This window comes from Chiloscyllium punctatum, chromosome 13 (genome assembly GCF_047496795.1).
Source record: "Chiloscyllium punctatum isolate Juve2018m chromosome 13, sChiPun1.3, whole genome shotgun sequence".
Taxonomy (NCBI): domain Eukaryota; kingdom Metazoa; phylum Chordata; class Chondrichthyes; order Orectolobiformes; family Hemiscylliidae; genus Chiloscyllium; species Chiloscyllium punctatum.
Window position 1 is genome coordinate 59,192,377 of NC_092751.1, and position 23,884 is coordinate 59,216,260.

Here is a 23,884-nt window from a genome sequence, read left to right on the forward strand (position 1 = left end):
ATGAATAAAATATGGAATATAAACCCGCTCAGAGGAAGAGTGACAAAAAGTTTTAATTTGCTGAAAACCCATTCTTTCATTTCCCTTCAAAAGGGAAATCTGCCATCCTTAACGAGACCTGCCAATATATGACTCTAGCCGGACAATAGTACGGTTCACCCATAAATTCCCTTTGACTCAGGTCAAGGAGAGTTAAGGATGAACAACAAGTGCTGTACAGAGTATGATGGTCACACTCCGTGGGAGAATAAGGAAGGATAAAAAAGATACATGGATGACGGGGATAATTGGGAGCCATCTCAGCGTGGACTCAAATTCAAATGCTTATCCAAACTAAACAGACACAAGGATACCCACGCCGCAATGAAGTCAGGTCCATGTGGGCGGGGTCTTCAGGAAGGGATTCAATTACCTGCTGAAGTGTAAACTCACTTGCTCAGTCACAACTTGGGCAGTTCATTCACCACTCCCACATGTGAGAAGGAATCAGTCAGGACACCAACCTGCAGAGTCACCATTAGGTTTACAAATGACAGCAAGGGTCCGATTTTGCTGTTATTTCAGGTGTTCATCCCATCCAAAAATGTACCATGTTTGGATGCCTATTTCCAGTGGAGTACCACTGTTTCCTGATGTAGATCGATAATTCAAACTTAGTTGTAGGAGACATGGTTTAGAAGTTTACAGAAGATACAACAATTGGTTGTATAGTTGACTATGATGAATAATTTCAGGGACCGCAGGTATGTAACAATCAGGTAGAAAGGAAAAATGCCGAATGTAACTGAATCCAGACCAATAAGTGGTAATGAATTTGGGGAGTTGAAACAATAACAGTGGGGATTCTGAGTGGTGTACAGGAACAAAGCGATCTTGGAGTGGACATTCACAGATCTCTGAAGATTGTTGGACAGGGAGATCAGTTGTTGGAGAGGGTTTTTGGATGTTTTCTGTTGTTGACCACAGGCTGAGGATGATATTCGATCTTTAGCAAGCGCCAGTTTAGGAAACAACCAAAGGAATGTGCACAAGTCTGGTCAATGCAATAGTCAATTTTTTAAAAAAAAAATGTATGATAAAAGGTGGAGGGCTGAAGTATAACACTTTGACCATCAAGACCGCTTCATCACTCAATGAATTTACCACTGATTCCTCTCCAAGTCATACTGGTATGTTCCTTGGAGGGTAATTTGCAAACGGTGACGTTTCAGTTCATCTTCAACCTTGTATTATAGCCGGTAAAGGTTTTGAACATTGAAGGTTCTGACAACAAAACCTGGATGTCGTACTCCAGTGAATCTTCTAGGTGGTGCACTCTGCTGCAATTGTGCCTTAGCAATTAAGGGAATAAATATTCAGGTATTGAAGAATGTACAGTTAAGTGACTGCATTGTAGTGGAGGGTGTCCAGTTGCTTCAGTGGTATTTCAGTGGCACCCACCAAGGGAAACGAGAGAGTTCTGTTAAAAATCTAATTTGTGCATCGCGGACGATGTAGGCTTCACGGAGACGAGAATTAAGTTGATAATCAAACAAAGTCGACCAACGGGCATGCTATTGTAGTCAACTTCTTTGTATGAGCGGTCAGATTCCATTTCTCCTAAATACTAACTCCCGGGACGATTGCACGAAGGAATTCAGTTACAATGAAGCAATTGAATGTCAATCGAATTTGATTAAATTCTCATTTGTCAGAGTTATCTTTGCTGCATTTGGTCCTTCTGTGGATCAATCCGATTCCAATCGCTTTCTGATTTCAAGTTCCAATTCCCATCTGCGCCTGAAATTTCAACCCGTTTCCTCGCCAAAATTTCTCCACCTGTCTTATAACTTCGTAAGGACGCTGTAAGGGCCAGCAGAGATTTACAAACATGTTGCTAACTTTATATAATGGAGCTTTGTGGAATGATTGGTGAGGCTGGGATTATTCTCCTTGAAACAAAGGATGTGGAGGGGAGCTGTATAATCACATAATAACATTAATAATCGTTCAATATTCATGGGATCTTGAAAGGGTAGATACGGGCAGGTGGCTTGTCCGATGCTGTGAGGAGAGCATATGGACATGAACATAGAATTAAATATTGCCTATTTAATTCAGAAATGATGAGTAATTTCTTTGCTCAGGGGTCAGAGAGTCTGTGGCATTTTTGTGGCACCGATTGCTTAGACTGCGTTGTTGATAAATTTCAAACTGTGCCAGATAGTTAATCAGAAAGGTGATGGAACTTTGTCGAGGTAAGTGAGAAGAATCGTGTTGAAGATTATCAGATCAACCATGAGTTCGTTTAATGGTGGGGCAGACTCGATGGGCTGAGTGGCATACTTCCACATTGTTTAACATTTGGTCTAACGCCTTATTTTATTAATAAGTTCAGAAATGTGAGGGGATGGGCTGAAGTGATAGGAAACGTTTATTAAACCGATCAGACAGATCAGGAACAAGCCTCATAAACTCAGGACGAAGAAATGTGCTGTGGCCTGGGTGCAATAAATGACACTGGGCACAGCACAGGTGTCTGTGTCCAGAAGCTGTGATTGCTGAAGAAAGTTGGTGGACATTATACAGTTGGCAAGTCAGTGATCACGCTGGATGATGGATCCTTGTATCGTTCACACACAGCAGAAATTTGTGGAAGAATGAAAGGTTCGTTTCATTGGAGAAGTTTTCTGCGAATCCAATTCCGAGTGACTCTTTGAAATACTGATCAGTTCATTGTGTGAAGTGTTTGGTTAAAATACTCATGGACAACCCACTGGATAAAGTTGTGCTCCCAATCTCTTGTTATCTATGTCTCTTTCTTTCAATGTAACTTCATAGAAAGTCAAGATGGAACGTGGGGTGGAAAGAAAAATGCTTTCTTTCTGATTACAACAATTTAATGTACAATTGAATAGAATGACTGCTCTCGCTCTTCATTTCGACTTTAATGTGGTGTCTGTTGCTTGTTAATCTCCCGTGCAGTGAAGGGCAAGACCAAGATTCGCGATCCAGTGTATACCAGAGTGTGAGGTGCAAAGGAAAACTGATGGAGCGGTTTGTGAAGTTAGCAACCAGAGTGTGACTCGAATCCGTGAATGTGGAGAGCAACAGTATAATAACCCACAACCATAATCGCTCGGTCTCCTCAGCACATTTTGTAGAGGGGTGACATGTGACCTCATCAGGTTACATGCAGTGAAAGTCATGGATGAGAAATTTACAGAGAGGAATCGAATCCACGCCAATGTGTTTCTGCTTTCACCAGAATTATAATGACAGCAAATTCCAATAAATAGCCATGCTCGTCAGAATGAATAGCTGTCAGTGATACGTTCTGAGTCAGAACTGTGTCAGAATCAAACAGAGAACAATACCTTTACGTCATATTCTCACCTTCATTTGACTCATAATTTCTTCAGTGACTTTCTCTCTCACATGAAGAAGCAGCCATGGAGAGGGAAATAAAGGCGATGTTGTGGCTCAATGGCCTTTCTGATATGGCTGAACCGGAATTGGATTAAACCGCAAGAAACGCTGTTTGTTCATTTCATTTTAGTTTTGCTGCAAACTGACAACGTCCATTATAATATCGCAAATGAATTCGATTTATCTCATTGGAACGATTAATACTGTTTTCAAATTTGCTCCGACTTTATTTCAGCTTAAGGAGAATACTTCTTAGAAAAGCAGAGGGTTAAAGTGCAGTTTTGTTGCTCGTTACTTTGGCAGATTTGACCGAGTATTAAATGGACCAAACATCATGGTGTTTGTCCTCACATCTTTAACGCATGTGATTAAAGCACGAAGTCGATCTCCAAGCAACTGGTCCCTTCCTATTCATTATGTAATAACTTCTCATCGCAATAAAAAAAAAAATCCGCTCAGTTCCATTTATAATGCTTGAAGTGGAATATTATGCCAAATCTTTCAAAACTTAGAGTTTTGGAATCGAATCTTATTCAGCTGCACATCTTCACGTCATGTCTTTACATTTAAAGTCAACCAAATTAGACATTGTTTCCCTACAACTTCCGACCGACTACACCCCACCCCGACTCCTTTACCTAGCCACACGCTGTCTCTCTCCTTGTGAAATTTATTCCTTGTATGTCACCAAATTTGCCTTTTCAAATATTATGAAAGACAGATTCTCAGAGTGACAGCGATTCTGTTATCATCATTTCTTTGTCCTTCAAAGGTTTTATTCGAAAGATTTGAATGCTTGACATCTAGATGTTTACTTAATTGAAAGAGGGAATTTTCCACCCATTTACTCTGTCCAAACATTTCATCACCGGAAAAACCCCCACTACGTCTTCCTTGGTTCAGGGATAACTGTTCTCAATTTTCCAAGAAGACAAGTGAATAAAATCTCATCCTCAGTACACCTCGCCAGCATCTTCCCTAATGGTTTTACACCCCAGTAAACACCATCGTTATCCTCTCCGATGGAATCGCAGAATCATACAGTGTAGAAAGGGCATTTCAGTCAATCGAGCCGGTGTCGACTCTCTGAAGAGCATCTCACCCAGACCTCGCTCCCCTCCCTATTCCCGTATATTTCACCTGAGGAAGAGTGAGCCCTCCCCCTTATGAATTCAAATAAACCTGTTGGACTATAACCAGTCGTCCTATGACTTCTGACCTTGTCCCCGCGTAACCCATGGCTAATTCACCTAACTCAGTTAATTCACTCACTGGACACGAGAAGGCAATTTAACTTTGCCAATCAACCTAACCCTCAGACCGAACAGCAGTGTGAATTACTGAGTCAATGTTCCATCATAGTGAGCAATTGCTGTATCATTTTTTAATGGCTTTATACCCTGGTAAATCAGCCTCATCAAAGTAAATGAACCCAAATTCAATGTATCGAAACACTACTCTGTCCATTACAATTTCATTCGGGCTGAGGGAAATGTTTCTGCAATCATATTTGAATGTTTTTACGCTGTTTCTTCCTCACCGTCCTGCTTCCAGTAAACACTTCAGTCCAGTACAATCTGTCAAATGCTTTTCATTCCAACACAGATACAATGTACAGTTTGCTGAAGTCACGTGTTTGCACTTTCACTGACACTCTGCCTCCCTGACAGCTGTAGCCCTTCCCCACACTGATTCAGGCAGCACTACCCTTCCTGTGGCATGCACCATCGAGAATGGAAGGACAGGATTCAATGCCCGAACTTGTGATTGGAGTGACACTTTTAAAACATTTACACTATTCACAGCGGAGAATTGAGCCGTGTGACAGGCGGGGACACTAACCAGTATACTACCGATGACAAGATGTCAAAGGAGGGCCTTCAGCCAATTGTGGCCACACTTGAGAAAAACAACTGCCTAATGAACTGAATCGTGTTTTTTTCAATGCTTATCCCACGTCCTTATGTGTCTTGGCATCACAAGTTCACATCTGAATATTTCTTCAGGTAATAAGGGTTTTTGCCGCTCTGAGCAATGCAGGCAGTGTATTCCAAATTCCAACCACCCACTGGCTGATAAAGTTTTTTTCACATCTTCTCAAACCTTTCTGCCTTTCTCTTTAAATCTCTGGCCCCTACTGATCGATCCTTCCGTCATTGGGAAACTCGTTCAGTCAAATCTGTCCATACTCTAACTCATTCATGACTTCTCTACATCTCCTTTGCTATGCGACAAACAGTCCACTCTGCCCTGTCTTTCTACACAACTGAAACTCTTCCTCCCAAACAACATCCTGGTAAATATCTCCTGTAATGTTCTCAGTGTGATGACATCCTTACTATAATGTGACTTGCAAAACTGCACACAACACTTTTGCTGGAGCCTAATGAGCATTTGTTTTAAAATATCTGAATTAGTATGAGGGCGATTTTGGCTAAGCAGAATTTATTACCCATTCCGAATTACCCAGAGGGCAAGTGAGATTCAAACATATTGCTATGAGTCTGAAGTCACATGCAGGCCGCACCAAATAAGGATAGCAGATTCCATCCTGAAATGACATCAGTAAACCAGATTTTTAGTTTTCAACAATTATCAAATGGATCTGTAGTAGTCGTTAGATTCTTCATTGCAGATATTTGCTGAATCCAAATTTTACAATCTGGAATGGTGGGACTCAAGCCCGAGTACCCAGACTATTACCTTGGTTTCAAGATTATCAGTCCTATGAAGTTACAGCGAGACCAACGCAGAATGCCACAAAAGCTGACCTTTTCAAATCCTTTTTTCCCCCAAAACTGCCCTCGGTGTTCTCCATGGGCCTGATGCTCCAATTGTCTCTGGCCTATGTCAGTAAAAACTGCTACATGGGGATTGATTTCACAACTGCGGTTTCCAAATGGATCGACTTGTTTGGAGGTCCCAATGGTGGGATTGGGACACGTTCAGCAATCAACAGTGACCGCAGCAGCAGTACAGACAGAACAGCATCAATGTAAAAGGGCGTGATAGATTGTTCATTGCCTCAGAGAAATGGGGGGAGGGACGGAAAGGAAGTTTAATGATCGTGGGAAGGAGAGAAATCTCCGACAACGGGTGTGTTTGAATTCTGATATATGAAACGCAGAGATGTGAGAGAGTGGAATTTGAAGGTAAAGCAATTAATTTCTTATCGTGTGTCTCGAAAAGGACAAAGGAGAGAACACTTAGTGCTGTGATTTGGATTCGAACGGAGATTGCTGTAGTCACAATGCAAAATACAGACAACCACGAACACAGAACAGGATACGTGCAAGCAGCAATAAGTATACTAGCAGAGGATATGTTCGGAAGAACACCAAATGTAAAATATCAGTACTCAGCGAACAGTGACAGACATGTGGGAACTGAGAATGAGCTGAATCTTTAACTTTGGTCTCCTCAGAGGCTGTGGAGATCGCTTGAATGACAATGTTAAAAACTGAGATTGATAGATTTCGAGAAGCATCAAAGACTCGGGAGACAGTATGGGATATTGTTGAAATGTATGCTTCAATAGCATCTCAACTTAACATCGACGACTTCATCAGCTTCCTCAAGGCCATAACCAGTGTTGCAGATAATCACACACAAACCCAGTTCCCAGCCTCGGAATCAGAGAAACTGCAGCACAGCCGTCCAAATCCGGAAATGGGGATGGAAATGAGCGCGCGGAGTTACTCTTTGGCTCCAGTGATGAAGTAGGTGAGCGTGCGGTCCTTCTATGATAGTATAGAGCCGCAAGAAATTCCTCGGTTGAGTGTGCTCCTGCTCAAGGGAATGGTTGTCGCGGTTTATACTATCATAGGGATTTACAGTGTATTATGCTAAGACAGCTGAGTGGCACAATTGGAGCGTGTTGAGCCCTAAAGTTTGCAGTGGTGGGTTTAAAAGATGATTTTGCTATTTGGATCTGTTTCCGACACTGGCGGTGGCAGCTGCATTTGCTTACATCAGTTCAGTATCAGTTTCTTCCACACAGTAAAGACTTCAACCTGGAGAAGGTGGTGTTGGGTGATATTTTAAACTTGTCATCCTTGGCGACTGGGACACGGAAACGGTGATGTTTAAGTTCGACAAATAAAACCTGGAATGCTAGCCTGAACTTAGGAACATAGATCATGACTTTAATTTCTTGAAATCCCATTCATTCTTGTCCTTTTTTCAGGGGATTCTACCATCTTTAACCAGTCCTACCTACGAAAGTCTCCACGACCAGAACATTACCTGACCCTTAATTCAAGATTCCCCACCGTGTAGGGAAGCCGGCTAGTCGACTTCCAGTCCACACTGTCCCACCGAAGCGCATCCCACCAGACCCCACGGTATTTCCTATCCCATAAGCCTGAATTTCCCATTGCTGGTGCCTGTAACTGGCACATCTTTGCTCAGAGGGAGGAATAAAAACTCAAACACAGGGAGAATGTGCAGACTGCCCACAGACAGACACCCGAGGCTGTGATCGCACCCGGGTGTGTGGTGCAGCCAGGCAGCAATGAACAAGGGGCGAAGAATAATTGTTGTCCTGACCAGTGATACTCACACCCTGTGGGTGAATGAGAAACAAGGAAAACACATTCACAACATGGACAACAGGATTTGCCTGTGTGTGGACACAATATGAAAGGATTGTTCAACCTGGGTAGAAAAGATTACGCTGATACCACAGAAAAGCAGGGAAATGTGGGAACTGTTGGAAGGGATTCAATTAACCACAGAAATGGAAACTCATTTAATCAGTAACAGTGGGTGGAGGCCGTTCTCCAGTCCCGTGATGGGAAAGGATCACTGAGCAAAGCAACCACTGGAGACTCCAGCAGGATTACATATATCATCAGTTGATCAATTATGCTGTCAATGCTGCTGTTAATCCCAACCAACAGCCTGCACCATAGCGTCAGTCAGAAAGTCCTACAGCATGAAAACAGGCCCAACCAATCCATGCTGAACATTCTGCCAAACTAATCCGTTCCTGTCTGCCTCCTCCTGTACCCATGGAGTGGAAATAATGTCCTAGCAGTTTTATTACTGCATCGTTAATCTAAAATCCCAGGTAATATTTTGGGGACAAATGTTTCAGATCCTGGCATGACAGATGATGGAGTTTGAATTCACTAAATACCTTGGATTAAAGTGTCTCGCGATGACCTGAATCAGTTGTGTGGAAAATTCCATCTGATTCACTAATGCCAGTTCGGGAGGCAAACTGCCACAGTCATGTGTTCTGTCACACATGAGATTCACGATGCGTAATATTGTGGTTGACTTTTAACTGTCCTCTGGGAAATAACTGATGCACTAGGATTGAATGAATAGATTTTATGTTAAAAATTTCACTTTGCCATTCATGTATGGACACATTTGTGCTTTAATTGTTGCAAATGTACCCTCATCCATCATTCCTCAGGAAGTTAATTCCACAAGTAAAACACTCTCTCAAGAAATATGCCTCACATGTCTTTTATTAAATGAAAAATTCTCTCTTTTCCTCTGAAAAATAGGCCGTTTCGTTTTGAACTCCCCCTCCTTGGAAAAGTCAACTCTCGTTCTCTCGGACTTGCCTCTCAATAAGTCATAAACTTCTGTCAGATCGCCGCTCAAACCACTATTCTAGAGCGAAAACAGTCTCAACTAGGAGGAAGTGAGAACTGCAGATGAGAGACCAGAGTCGACAGTGTTGTACTGAGAAAGAACAGCAGGTCAGGCAGCATCTGAGGAGCAGGAGAACCGACGTTTCGGGGAAGAACCTGATGAACGACACTTGAGTAAAAAGTTGATTCTCCTGCTCCTCGCATGCTGCCTTTCCTGTTGTGAGTTTCCGGCACCTCAATCTCGAATCTGAAAATAGTCTCATCCTATGCAGCCTTTCATTATAACTCAAACCTTCCTCACATGGCAACATGCGTGCATACCTTTTCCGACCCTGCTCCAGCTGAATAATATCATTCCTACAATTGGAGGACCAGAACTGGACATAATGTTCCAGAAGAGGCCTCGTCAATGTCCTGCAAAACTTCAGCATAACGCCCCAACTCCTATACACAAAGGAGAAGTATGCCAAAAGCCTTTTAACCAGGTCTGTATGTTATGCAAACTGCAAGGAATTATGTACCTGCACCCCTAGCTTCCGTGTTCTCCAACACAACGTAAAAGCCCTTATCACTAACTATATCAGCCCTACTCTTTTTGTTGTAACAAAATGCAATACCTTCCGTTTATCCAGATTGAACTCCATGTTACATTTTTCAGTCCAATGACTCATTGGATTAAGATCCTTTTGAATCTTAGATAATCTTCCTCGCTGTCTACAATTCTGATGTCGCCGGCAAACCTACGAAGGATGCCTGCAGTGAGTTCCACTGTTTTCTCATGTAGATCAATGATTAATATTTACTTATTTAATTGTAGTGGCTGTGATTCAGCAGTGTGCAGATTATACAAACGTTAGTCATGCAATGAACCATGAGGAAGAAGGCCGCAGACTGCAGGGCGATACCAAACAATTGGAACGAAAAATGGTCAAAGGAATTCATTCCAGGGAAGTGGGTGATAGTGAAGCAAATTCAAACTTCAAACCAGCCGCTCACGTTCTAGTTGTGGCACTCAGCTGTCTCAGCAAGATGCACTGTAGATTGCTATGTCATTAAAAACGGGAACAAATTTTCCCTTCTGTCCTGCCTTAGACCAGGAGCACTCCCAATCTCGGAATTGCATGCGCCTCTAAACCGTCATAGATGACCGTACATTCAACGTTTGTGTCACTTGTGACATCGAGTATCTCTACGAACTCATTCCAATCCCGATTTCCAGTTGGACCTTCGCGAATGCGCCACTCAGTTCCTCTGATTCTGGGGCTGGGAGTTGGGACAATGTGGCAGCACTGGTTACTGCCTTGTGTGGGGAAATTGGTGAAGTAGCCAATGTTAAACTGCATTACTATTGAAGTATACATTTCAACACAACCTGCACCGTCCCCGGAGTCTTTGATGTTTTGGAGAAAAAAAAATTATCTCAGCTTTCAGTATATTAATGATGAAAACAACATAGCCTCCGGGGGCATCAATGTTAAACGGTCAGCCCATTCTTAGTTCCCTCATATCTGCCAATGTTCGCTAAGCACTGATATTGTGCATTTGGTGATCTGCCAAACATTTCCTCTACTACTGTACATATTGCGGGCTGTTAGCGTACTTGCGTGTGGGATGCCGTCACGGCTGTAATTGCTCCATCTGCCCCTGCTTTTGTGAAACACAAAGGAATCAATTGTTTTAACATTTTTTCCAAGGTGATGATTTTCTTTCCTTCAAATTCTGCTCGCTTACATCTCTGTGTTTCAGCATTCAAATCCACCCGTTCTCAGAGATTTCTTCACTCCTACGATCACTAACCGAACCTTCCGTCCCATACACCCATTTCATTAATTTGGAGATGACAGTTTTGGACTATGGTGTACAAAGTTAAAAATCACATAAAATCAGGTTATAGTCTTACAGGTTTAATTGAAGCACGAGCTTTCGGAGCTCTGCTCTTTCCTCATGAAGTTGTGGAGTCATTTCCTATTTCATAAAGACACTGCAGAATCTAACACTGACTCTCCCATTGATACCGTTCAGTCTGTGATGCTGCGGTCACTGTTGCTGGGTGAACGTGCCCCAAGCCCACCATCGGGACCGGCAGACCAATTGGCCCATTTGGCTACCGCTGTTGTGAGGCCAATCCTCTGGTAGCAGCTTTTACTGACATGAACTCGCGATTATTGGCAGTTAAGCTCAGGAAGATGACAGAGGACAATATCCAGGAAAAGAGACTTCATTGGGAAAGATTAGTTTCACGGGTTTTCTGCAATGGCCGAGCTCTAGTCCCACTGGACTGTTAATTCAGACACCAAGCAAGTGAACCAAGGACCCGGGTTTGACTCCAACCATGCCAGGTGTTAGAATTGGGATTCAATAAACATCTGGAATTAGGAATCTAATAACTCCTATAAATCAATGGTCAATTGTTGAAAAAACAAGACCATCGGGTTCAGTGACGCCCTTTGAGGGAGAAAAATGCCATTCTTAACTGGTCGGGCCTCCATATGGCTCCAGACTCACTGCAATATGGTTGAGCCTCAACTGCCTGCTGTTCAGTTGGGATAGCAATAAATACTGCCGAGCCAGTGACGCCCTCAGACTGCAACAGAACAGGGGGGAAAAAGTGCATTCGGCTCTTGCTAGAATACTGTGTGCAGTTCTGCAATTCACAGCATAGCATGGATGTGATCGCACTTGGAACGGTGCAGGAGAGATTCACTGGGATATTGTCTGGGCTGAAGAGTTTCAGTGATGAGGAAAGGTTGGACAGTCTGAGGTTGTTTATCGCAGAGCAGAGAAGGTTGGAGAAGACACGACTGAGATGTACAAAATAATGAGGGATATGGATAGGATAGACTGAAAGAAGCGTTTCTTATTGATGGAGGGATCGAACACCGGGGCCAATAGATTTCGGGAAAAGGCAGAACGGTTTGAGCAGATGTGCAGAAAGGGTCAGAGAGGCGGAAACGGTCAGAGAGGCGGAAACCCTTCGCACCTGAAAAAATTCAGATGTGAATTTGTGATGCCAAGACATATAAGACTATGGGCGAAACGATGGAAAACTTGATTCAGGTCGTTAAGCAGTTGTGTTGGACAAGTGCGGCCACAACAGGCTGAAGGCCCTCCTTTGATGTTGTTGTCCTCCACAGTATCGTGGTTAGTCTCCCCTTCTGTCACAGGGCTCAATTCTCCGCTGGGGGATCGTAAATGTTTTAAACTTGTCGTTCTGTTCCCCAATGAAGGTTATTAATGCCTGGTCTTCCATTCTCGAAGGGACATGTCACAGGAAGGACACTGCTGTCTGAATCAGCGTGGGGAAGAACTGCAGCTCCCGGTGAGACAGAGTGTCAGTGAAAGTGCAAACGCGTAACTTCTGCCAACTGCACATTGTGTTTCTGTTGCAATGAAAACCATTACATAGAGTTATTCCTGACTGATATGTTTATTTAAAGCAGGAATCTGAGGAAGTAAACAGAGCAGACCCATTCAGATCTGAGTGCAGAAACATTTCCTGCAGCACTAATGAGGTTGTACAGCATAAAATCGCGTTTTAATGCATTGAATTCGGGTTTATGGGCGCAGATTGTTTTCACTAGGCTGAGTTACCAGTGTATAAGGACATTAAACATGATGCAGATGGTGGTCAAAGTGATGGTACATTTGCTCAATAGTTTGCACTGCTTTTAAGTCTGTAGGTTAGGTGGATTGGCCATGTTAAGTTGCGCTGATGTGCTCAGGGAGTGAATTCAGTAAGTTAAGTGAATGAGCCATGGGTAACGCAGTGATAAGTTCAGCAGTCACACAATGCCAGGTTTTATTCCAGCAGGTTTATTTGAAATAAGAAGCCAGAGGTGTGCGGGGATAGAGACGGGAGCTAAGTCTGATTGAAATGCTGTTCAGAGTGTGCCTACAGACTCCATTGGCTGAATTGTACTTTCTGCATTGTAGGTAATCTGTGATTCTATCAGAGAGGACAGTGTCAGCGTTTAGTGGGGTGCTAAGGCATTAGAGACGATGCTGACGGCGTTTAGTGGGGATGGAATTCTATTTATTTGTGTTTACGAAAATTTGAAACTGAACGAAAGAAAACCGAATGTACGCTTTCCAGAGTATGTCCGGTTTGGAGAGAGGAATACGTGGTAAATTCATTCTTTCAAGTTCGCAAATTTCTGAAAGTTCACGCTTTCAACACTAACGATGTCGGACAAAAAATGATGGGAGCAGAATTTCTGTCACTCAGAGAATTCGTTTCGAAAATATTTGGAAAGTTACATTTAGAGGCACACAAGCAGTGAGTTTCACCAGGAGAAAGACAGCCTGTGGCCAGGTAAAAGTATAAAAATGGGGTGTGGGGGATGGAAGGTGCGAGGAAACAATGTCTCATTTAGATGACGTTAGATGTAAAGAAATATCGGAAACGTATGCAGCTGAATAAGATTCAGCAAAAAGAAACCTCGGAGTTTTGAAAGATTTCAATTAATATTCCACATGAAGCATTATAAATAGAACAAAGCAGATTTGGTATATTGTCAAGGAAAGATCTTCCATACTGAATAGCAAGTGACCCGACTCTTGCAGAAAGATTACCTGCTTCAATCACATGCCATAAAGATGGGAGGACGATCGCCATGATGCTGGGTTCATTTGATACCCACTGAACTCTACCAAAGTAACTGAGCATCAAAACTGATATCTTGTTTTGTAGTTCAACCTTCTGTTTCTCTCTTCAGTATTTCCTTTAAGCTGAAATAAATTCGGAACAAAATTGAATACAACATTAAATGTTCCAATGATACAAATCCAATTCATTTCCTATCATTGCAATGAACAGAGTGAGGTTGTAGCAAAATTAATAAAATGAAACGAACAAAACTGCATTTCCTGCAAATTTACCCAGTTCAGGTTCAGCCATATGAGAAAGACCATCGAGCTAATACATCACCTTCATTTCTCTCTCCATGTATACTTCTTCACGTGAGAAAAAACTATCTGATGAAATTATGAGTCAAGATTAAATGTGCATGTGAATGTGACGGGAATTTCGTGTTCGCTGGTTCATTCTGAGACAGTTCCGACTCGTAATGAATCAAGGACAAGGTATTCCTTCCAAGGAAGAGGTCAATTCCTTGGATTTTGCTGGTACTATTATTCGGCTGAAAGCAGAAACAAAATGATATGGATTCTTTTCAGATCAGGGAATTTCTTATCCCCTCGTTACACCATATGCAATTTGATGTGGTCACAAGTGAACCCCTTTGCCATGGGCTGAAGTGGCCCAGAGGTTAAGTCGACGACTTGCTCTTCCATTGGCATGTGTGGATTTGAATCCTACTCCGATTGTTACTTCCATCATAAGCAGCTGTGGTTTTCCTTTGTGCCTCGCATCTTTAGTCTACATTGGATGGCGAATCTTGCTCTTGCCCTTCATTGCACCGGAGATTTGTGATAAATCGATACCACATCAAGGTTGAAAAAAAGCAATTTGATTCTGTTGTAAGTTAAACTGGGATAATAAAGTTGAATGTAACATTTCTTTCTTCCTTTCATTCCATCTTGACTTTCTCTGAATTTACATCGAATGAAAGAGAAACAAATAAGGAGAGATTGAGAGCAATAGTTTATCCATCATCCAGCATGATCACCAACTTGCCAACAACTTTAGATCCGCCAATTTTATTAGCAATCACAACTTCAGCACTTACCCACCTATGGTATGCCCAGTGCCATTTGTTGTCTCCAGGCCATAGCACATTTCTTGTTCTTGAGCTTATGAGCCTAGTTCCTGATCTATCTGATCAGGTGGAGAAACCTGTTCGATTACTTCATCCCATCCCCTCAGAATTCTAAACCTATCAATAAAATACTGCGTTCGGCCAAATGTTAGGCCAAGGATTGGAAGTCGGCCATTCAGCCCATTGAGTCTGCTCCACTATTCAACGAACTCATGGCTGATCTGGTAATACTCAACTCCAGTCTCCTGCCGTACCTCGACAGAGCTTCGTCGTCTTTCTGATTAAATATCTGTCTGATACAGTTTGAAAATACACAACAACTCAGCCTCAACAACAGTTTCGGTAAAGAGTTCCAACGATTCACTGGCCCCTGAGCCATGAAATTACTCCTCATTTCTGAACTAAATAGGCAATAACTAATTCTGAGTTCATGTCCTCTGGTGCTCTTCATACCAGAGGGTAAACCACCTGCCCGTATCTTCCCTGTCAATGTCCCACGAATATTGAGCGTTTACAAATGTAATTATGTGATTATAGAACTCCCCTCCGCCTCTTTTGATTCAAGAAAAATAATCCCAGCCTAAAAAATCATTCCACAAAGCTCCATTTTCTCCAGTGTTGGCAACATCGTTGGAAAGCTCTGCTGTCCCCTGTAGCGTTCTTATGCATTATTAAGGCAGGTGGAGACATTTATGTGATGCAACGTTTGAAATGTCAAGCACAGAAGAGAACAGGAAATTGAAATCAGTTAACGATTGGAATCAGATTGGTGCACACAAGGACAAAATACAGTAATGATAACTCTGACAAATGAGAACCTAATCATATCCCATTGACAGTCAATGGTTTACTGTAACCTAATTCCCCCGCAGATTACAACAGCATCTGGACCAGATGGGCAAATGGGCTGAGAAGCGGCAGATGCACTTTAATTCGGATAAATGCGAGGTGCTGCATTTTGGGAAAGCAAATCTTAGCAGGACTGATATACTTATTGTTAAGGTCCAAGGGAGTGTTGCTGAACAAAGAGACCTTGGAGTGCAGGTTCATACCTCCTTGAATGCGGAGTTGCAGTTAGATAGGATCGTGAAGAAGGCGTTTTTTATACTTTCCTTTATTAGTCAGAGTACCGAGTACAGGAGTTGGGAGGTCATGTTGCGGATGTACAGGACCTTGGTTAGCCCACTGTTGGAATATTGCTTGCTATTCTGGTCTCCTTCATATCGGAAAGATGTTGTGAAACTTGAAAGGGTTCAGAAAAGATTTACAAGGATATTGCCAGATTTGGGGGATTTGAGCTACAGGGTGATACTGAACAGGCTGGGGCAGTTTTACCTGGAGCGTCGGAGGCTGAGGGGTGACCTTATAGAGGTATACAAAATTATGTTGGGCATGGATAGGATAAATAGACAATGTCTTCTCCCTGGGGCTGTGAAATCCAGAAATGGAGGGCATAGATTTAGGGTGAGAGGGGATAAACATAAAAGAGACCTAAGGGGCAACGTTTTCACGCAGAGGGTGGGACATGTATGGAATGAGCTGCCAGAGGATGTGGTGGAGGCTGGTACAATTGCAACTTTTAAGAGGCATTTGGATGGGTATGTGAATAGGAAGTGTTTGGAGGGATATGGACCGGGTGCTGGCAGGTGGGATTAGATTGTTCAGGTGCATCTGTTAGGCATGGACGGGTTGGACCAAAGGGTCTGTTTCCATGCTGTACATCTCTATGACTCTATGACACCACATAAACACTTTGACAACAAAAACATGTCCGTTGGTCGACCGTTTTTGATTATAAACTCAACTCATTGCTCCGTGAATCCTACACCGTTTGCAAGGCACCAATGTGATGTCGAACTGAGCTCTTTCCATTTGCCGAGATGGCTGTAACTTCAATTGCACTTAAGAAACTTAGACACCATTCACGACAATGCAGTCACTTGATGGTACCCTATTCAATACCTGAATATTTATTCCTTTCACCGCTAAGGCACAATTGCAGAGAGTGCACTAACGACACAATGCACTGCAGTAAGTCATCCGGGCATTTTTGACAGGACATTCAAAGCTCAACGGCAGCACTGACTAGAAGGACAAGGTTGGAAGATGCAACGAAAGGCCACCATTTGCAAGTTTCCCTCCAGGGCCCATAACACTCTGACTTGGAAATTGAATCAGTGATAAACTCATTCAATAGTGAAGCAGTCTTGATGGGAAAAGTTGCATACTTCAGCCCTCCATCTTTTATCTTAAAATTTAATAAATGTTGATTAAGGCGGTGACCAGACTTGTGCTCAGTCCTTCAGCTGTTCACTAAACTGGTGTTTGCTCAAATTTTACTACCATCCACAGCCTGTGCTCAACAATAGAAAATATCCAAAAAAATATCTCAATCAAATGATTCCCCTCAAGATGAAAGTGTTGCTGGAATTGCACAGCAGGTCCGGCAGCATCTGAGGAAAAATCAATGTTTCAGTCAAAAGCTCTTCATCAGGAATGAAACTGGGAGCCTATGGGGTGGAGAGATAAATGGGAGGTGGTTGGTCTGGAGAGAAGGTTGCTCAGAGTACAGTAGGTGGATGGAGGAGGGAGTGAAGGTGATATGTCAGAGAGGAGGTGGAGCGGATAGGTTGGAATAAAGATACACAGGTGGGATAGGTCAGGAGGACGGTGCTGAGCTGGAATAAGATGGAGAGAGCGAATGAGGAAACTAATGAAGTCCACATTGATGCCATGGGGCTGAAGGGTCCCGAGGAAGAAGATGAGGCATTCTTCCTCCACGTGTCGGGTTGTGAGGGAATGGCGATGGATGCATTTCCTAGGGAGAGAGTGACGGGGAGTTCAAATCTTTGACCATGGGGCAGTGGAGTTGATTCTTGCAGGTGTCCTGCAGATGTTCTCTGAAGTGGTCTGTCCGAAGACATCCGGTCTCCCTAATTTAGAGGAGACCACATCTGGAGCAGCAGATACAACAAATGACATGTGTGGAAGTACAGGTGAACCTTTTATGGATGTGGAAGGCTCCTTTGGAGCCTTGGACAGAGGTGAGGGGGAACATGTGGGTTCAGGTTTTGCAATTCCTGCAGTGACAGGGGAAGGTGCCAGGAGGAAACGGTCGTCCACTGGAGGGTGTGGACATGAACAGATATTCACAGAGGGTAAGGTCTTTGGGGAAAGCGGATAGGTTTGGGGAAGGAAAATATATTCCTGGTGGTGGGGTCAATTATGAGGTAGCGTAAATGTCGGTGGATGATGTGATTTATGCGGAGGTGGGTAGAATGCAAGGTAAGGACTTTCCTCCGTCCTTGTTCTGTTCTTGCTGTGTTTGTAGGTATGGGGTTCATGGATGGAGGTGTGGGACATGGCTGAGATGCGTTTGAGAGCATCGTCAACCACATGGGAGGGGATGTTCCGGTCTTTAAAGAAAGAGGCCATCTGGAGTGTTCTGTGGTGGAACTGGTCCTTTGGGAGCAGATGCAGTGGAGGCGGAGGAGTTGTGAACACCAGATAGCATTTGTGCAGGAGGTGGGTTGGGAGGAGGTGTAATCCAGATAGCTGTGGGAGTCAGTGGGTTTGTAAAGAAACATCTGTAACACTGACCTCCAAAGATATTTTTGCCTCCTCACCCCATCAACCTTCCGCCAAGACCGTTCCCTCCACGACAACCTAGTCAAGTCCACGCCCTCCAATGTCCCACCCTACCCTCCCAGCACCTTCCTCTGCCACCACAGAAATTACAAAATCTTAGCAACACACCCGCCACCTCCACCCAATGCCCCAATGAAGTCTTCCAGATCCATCAACATTTCACCTGCAATTACACACATGTCATTTATTGCATTTGTTGCTCCCGATGCAGTTTCCTCCATAGTGGGTCCACCAGACACCTTCTCACAGACCGCTTCAGAAAACATCTCCAGGACACCGGCAACAATCAACCCCAAATCCCCTGACCGAATACTTCAACTCCCCCATCACTCTCCCGAGGACATGCAGATCCTGAGCCTCCTCCACCGCCACTCCCTCACCACCCAACGCCTTGTGGAAGAACGTCTCATCTTCTGCCTCATGACACTTCAATCCCGTTGCATCAATGTGGATTTCTCCATTTTCCTCATTTCCACTTCCCCATCTTTCCTTAGTTCCAACCTTCCACCTTGGCACCGTCCTACTGCCCTGTCCCAGATGTGTATCTTCCTTCCCACCTATCCGCTTCACCCTCTTCTCCGACCTAGCACCCTTATCCCCACCTCCATCCACCTATTGTACTCTCAGCTAAATTCTCCACCCCTCCCATTTATCTCTCCAACCTCGTGGCTATCAGCTTAATCCTGATGAAGACTTTTTGCCCAACTCGGATGCTGCCTGACCTGCTGTGCTTCTTCAGCACTACCCAATCTTGACTATGATCTCCAGCATCTACAGTACACACTTCCATCCCACTGATTCCCCTGTCCATTGATCTTCAGCGATCATGCATGTCCACTCCAAGATCTCTTTGTCTATCTACACCACACAGAATACTCACTGTTATTGTTTCTTCTCCCCAATTTCGTGAACACTCATTGGTCTGGATTTAATTCCATTCGCCTTTTTCCCTTCTACCTGATTGATGCATCCCTGCAGTCTCTGACATTCTTAGTTACAGTCAACTACACGATCAATTGGTGCATCATCAGCAAACGTCTAAATCATGTCTCCTACAACTAAGTCTAAATCATTTGTCTACATCAGAAAACAGTGGAACTCCACTGGAAACACGCATCCAAACATGATTGGGATTAACAGCTGCAATAACAACAGAATCGAACTCCTGCTGTCATTTGTAAACTCGCTGGTGACTCCGTCAGTTGGTCTCCAAAGTGATCACTTCTCACATATGATGAGCGGTGAATGACCTGTGCACACTGTGACTGAGTAAGTGAGTTTACACCTCAGCGGGTAATTGAATCCCTTCCTGCAGTCACCCTATGGCCCTGACTTCTTGGTGTTGCGGGTATCCTTGTGTCTATTTAGTTTGATAATCAATTGAATTCGAGTCCAAACAGACACGATTCCCATTTTACCCGTTGCCCGTGTATTTTTATTCTTCCTTATTCTCACACGGAATGTGGCTATCATTGGTCTGAAGAGCATTTGTTGTTCATTCTTAATTCTCTTTGAACTGAGTCAGAGGGCATTCATGGATGAACCTCATTGTTGTGGGTCTGGAGTCACATGTTGACAGCACTCGTTATGGTCGGCAGATTTCCCTTTCGAAGGGACTTGAATGAATGAGTTTTCAGCATAGTAAAGTTATTGTCTCTGTTCCTGAGATTGGGTTTATTTTCCAGATTTTATTCATCGAATTTAAATAAGAGCAGGTGCCACGCTCCAGTCTCCAAAGATTACTCCCCCAATAGATCGCCGCTGCACTAACAACTCCCTGTTATATTTCTCCACTCAAAGAATGACATTGTTAATTCAGATTATCCCAGATGGAGAGAGAGTAGGACGCGTTTCTATGTTGGAATGGAAACAAAGTACGCTGGATTGGAGTGTTCACTGGAGCAAGAGACTGATGTGGAGGTGATGTGAGCAAAAGCAGTTCTTACTGTCAAAAGTAACAAAATACCGTTATGTTAAGGAAAATCTCTGAGAATGCTTTCAACACATCGACCTCTCACTTAAGGCTCCAGCACGCTTCCTCTGAGCCAATCCTCAATGCGGGTTACTGCTGCTTCTGAATCTTAACAATATAATTAATTGAGACCAATATGCCCTTCCTTTGACCAGAAGTTCTCCCAGCCTCAGTATTTCACGAGCTTGCATAATTATTCTGCATTGTGGCCGCAGGAAGCCCGTTCGAACTTGAGTCACTGCATTTTATTCCTTGTGACTTATGCTAAAGAAACACAGAAATAAATTAACTGATTTTACATGAAATCAATCTCAAAGATTATGATATTTTTTCCATCAAACCCCTATGTCTCTCACATCTCGTGCGAGTCATATATCAGGATTCAGACTCACCCATTCTCGGAGAATTCCCTCCCTCCCGCAATCACTTACCTCCTTTAAGATCCCCCTCCCATTTCCCTTACAATCACTTTCTCATTGACCTCGTTCAGTCTGTGACCATGCCCAAATCTCACCATCGGGACCTTCAAAACAGTTGATTCATTTAGATACCGCGGTTGTGAGATCAATCCTCATGTCACAGCTTTTACTGACATGGACCAGCGATTATTGAAACATCAGGCTCAGGAAAAAGGTACAGGGCAGCATTGAGGAAAATAAACTTTAATCAAAAAACGCCAGTATTTGTCGACTTCCGCATCATTTATTTCATTTGTTCATTCGGTTCTGGCGAGACCATTGTGTGTAGTTATGCAATTCACATTATAGCAGGGATGTGATAGCACTGGAAACTATGCTGGGGAGATTTGCCAGGATATTGTCTGGGCTGAAGAAGAGAGATTGGACAAACTGGAGTTGTTTTTCTTAGCGCAGAGGAGATTGAGGAGGGCATGATTAAGATGTAAAATGTACTGAGGGATATGGATAGGATAGACTGAAATACATGTTTCACTTTGATGGAGATTTCAATCACGGAAGGCCATCGATTTAAGGTCAGAGACAGAAAGATTGCAGTGAATGCGTGGAAAAACGTTTTCAAACAGTGGGTGGATGAAATCTGGAACCCAGTGTATGCAAGACGCGGAGAGGGAGAAATCTACATAACTTTCTGAAGTATTTAGATGTAAATTTGTGATGCCAAAACATATAAGGCTATGGGTCAAGTGATTTAAAAAGGAGTTATGATAGTTAAGTGATTGTTATTGAGCAATACAGATACTCCGTTCGAAGTACAGGTTATTAATACCTGTCCTTCCATTCTCGAAGGGACATGTCACAGTAAGAACTGTGCTGTCTGAATCAACGTGGGCGAGTACTACTGCTTCCGGGAGGACAGAGTGATAGTGACAGTGCAACTACATGACTTCTGCAAACTTTACCTAGTGTCGGTGTTGGAATGAAAATCATCACATACTTTTTCTCCGTAGTGAGTGTTTATTTATAGACGGTAGATCAGGAAGATATACATTCTACTGCCCTTTCCCTACTAACCCATACCACTGAATAACGGCACTATGTCGGACAATTTCTCTCTGTACACCTCGTCCAATCCTCTTTGACCCCCAGCACTTCGCCATATGGCACCATTTCACTAAATCCCATAAGTTGTAATGTTTCTCGTTTACGATGTCTCTCCTCACTGTGTAAGGTTCCAGTGATTTATCTGCCCATCACTCAATTCAGCAAACTGCATTTCCAGCTCACAATGTGATATCGTCTGGACAGGGGAGGGAAAAACAGAGCGGGTGACAAACGTGTGTACATCTTCGTTCTGTCTGTAAGCAAAAAAGACCTTGAGCCTCTCGTTCCTGTCACTGCAACTTCCAATGTGTTCCCATGCCTCCATTTCAGTTTGGTCTGCTGCAGAGCTCCCGCATAGCACAGCGTGATTTGGAAGAGCGGCACATAATTTCCTGCTGAGACGCCCAGTATCGAGTTCAATCATTTTAGACCCCGTCCACATTCTATCACGTTCCTGCCCCACCTACACATACCATTCAATCCAAAGGCGGATCGTTTGGCCCGAAAATCTCTCCCCAGCTGCACTAGACCTGCTGGTTTTGTTCCGTTATTTCTGCTTTTCTTTGGATAACGTTATTCTGTTCGGATTGCCAGCCTTCAGGAAACGTGTGTTTGCACTGGAGGGTGGTCAGAGGAGATTTACCAACGTGGTGCCTGAGCTCGACCATTCACCAAGCGATGATAAGTGAAAGTGAGGGCTGCAGGTGCCGGAGCTCAGAGTCGAGAGTGTAGAGCTGGAAAAGCACAGCATATCAGACAGTATCTGAGGAGAAGAGAATCGATGATTCTGGCACAAGCCACCACCATTGCATTACCAGCCGATGCCTGGAGAAAGAACGTCTCATATTCCACCTTAGAACCCTGAAACCACATGGGATAAATGTGCATTTTAACAGCTTCCTCATTTCACCTCCCCCCACATTATCGCAGTCCAAAGCCTTCAACTCAGTACTGCTCTCTGGACCCCGCCAACAATCCCCCCTCTGAACTATCACATTCTCCCTCACCTGCATCCACCTATCACTTTCCCAGCTACCTGACCGCCAATCCCATTCCCCTCCCTCAACCCCGACTCAAAAGCCTCATTCCTGATGAAGGGTTTATGCCCGATACATCGATTCTCCTGCTCCTCGGATGCTGCCTGGCCTGCTGTGCTCTTAAAGCACGACACTCACGCCACTTCAAAGATAGATGAGCTGGACTGGGGCTCTTTATCTGAGAGCGGAGAAGGCTGACAGAGGAATTGATTAACGTGAACAGAATGAGGATAGATATGTGTGACAGGAATAAACTTCTTATGGGAAGGGTCAATAACCAGGGATATAGATAAAGCGCGGGAGAGAGGATGTTCAGGGAAGGTTTAGGAAGAATGTTTACATCCTGAGAGTGTTGTTTATCTGGAACTAACTATTTGAACGTGTGGTAAAGCTAAGGGTCATCAAAACACTTCAGGAGTATTTAGCCGAACAATTGAGGAGCTAGAGCATGCACAGATAAGGACCAAGGACTGTAAGCTGGGGCGAGGATAAACATGTTTGAAAAAAGACTTGAACACCGTAACATTGGGTGCAGTAAAATGGAGGCTAGCACAGCTCCGTGACACAATGAAAGACGTGTTGGACTTTTACTGCACTATTAAGGTTGAGTTTCAAAGTTTTTGGGTTTCAGTTACACCAGAATCGGAGTTTTGTTCAGATTTCAGCTGAATGAATGATTATTCTGCTGATTCAGCATTAGTTCCCGTCGTCTGGTGTTATTGTCCCTGCTACTGACCAGAGAAGATTCCTGCGCAGTGAGTTTTATGGGAATCATATCATTTGAAACATGATCAGCCCAGAATCGGCTTCTCACTCACATTCCTCGCCATTGTGAACAAATGTTCAAGGCAACAGATGCCAATGATAATGACGCTTGACATCGACAGGTCCATTCCTACTCACTCGAGTCACCATTGTATACCAGATCACGTGAGCGGTGGAAATGATGATCCGTATGGCAACCTGAGACAGT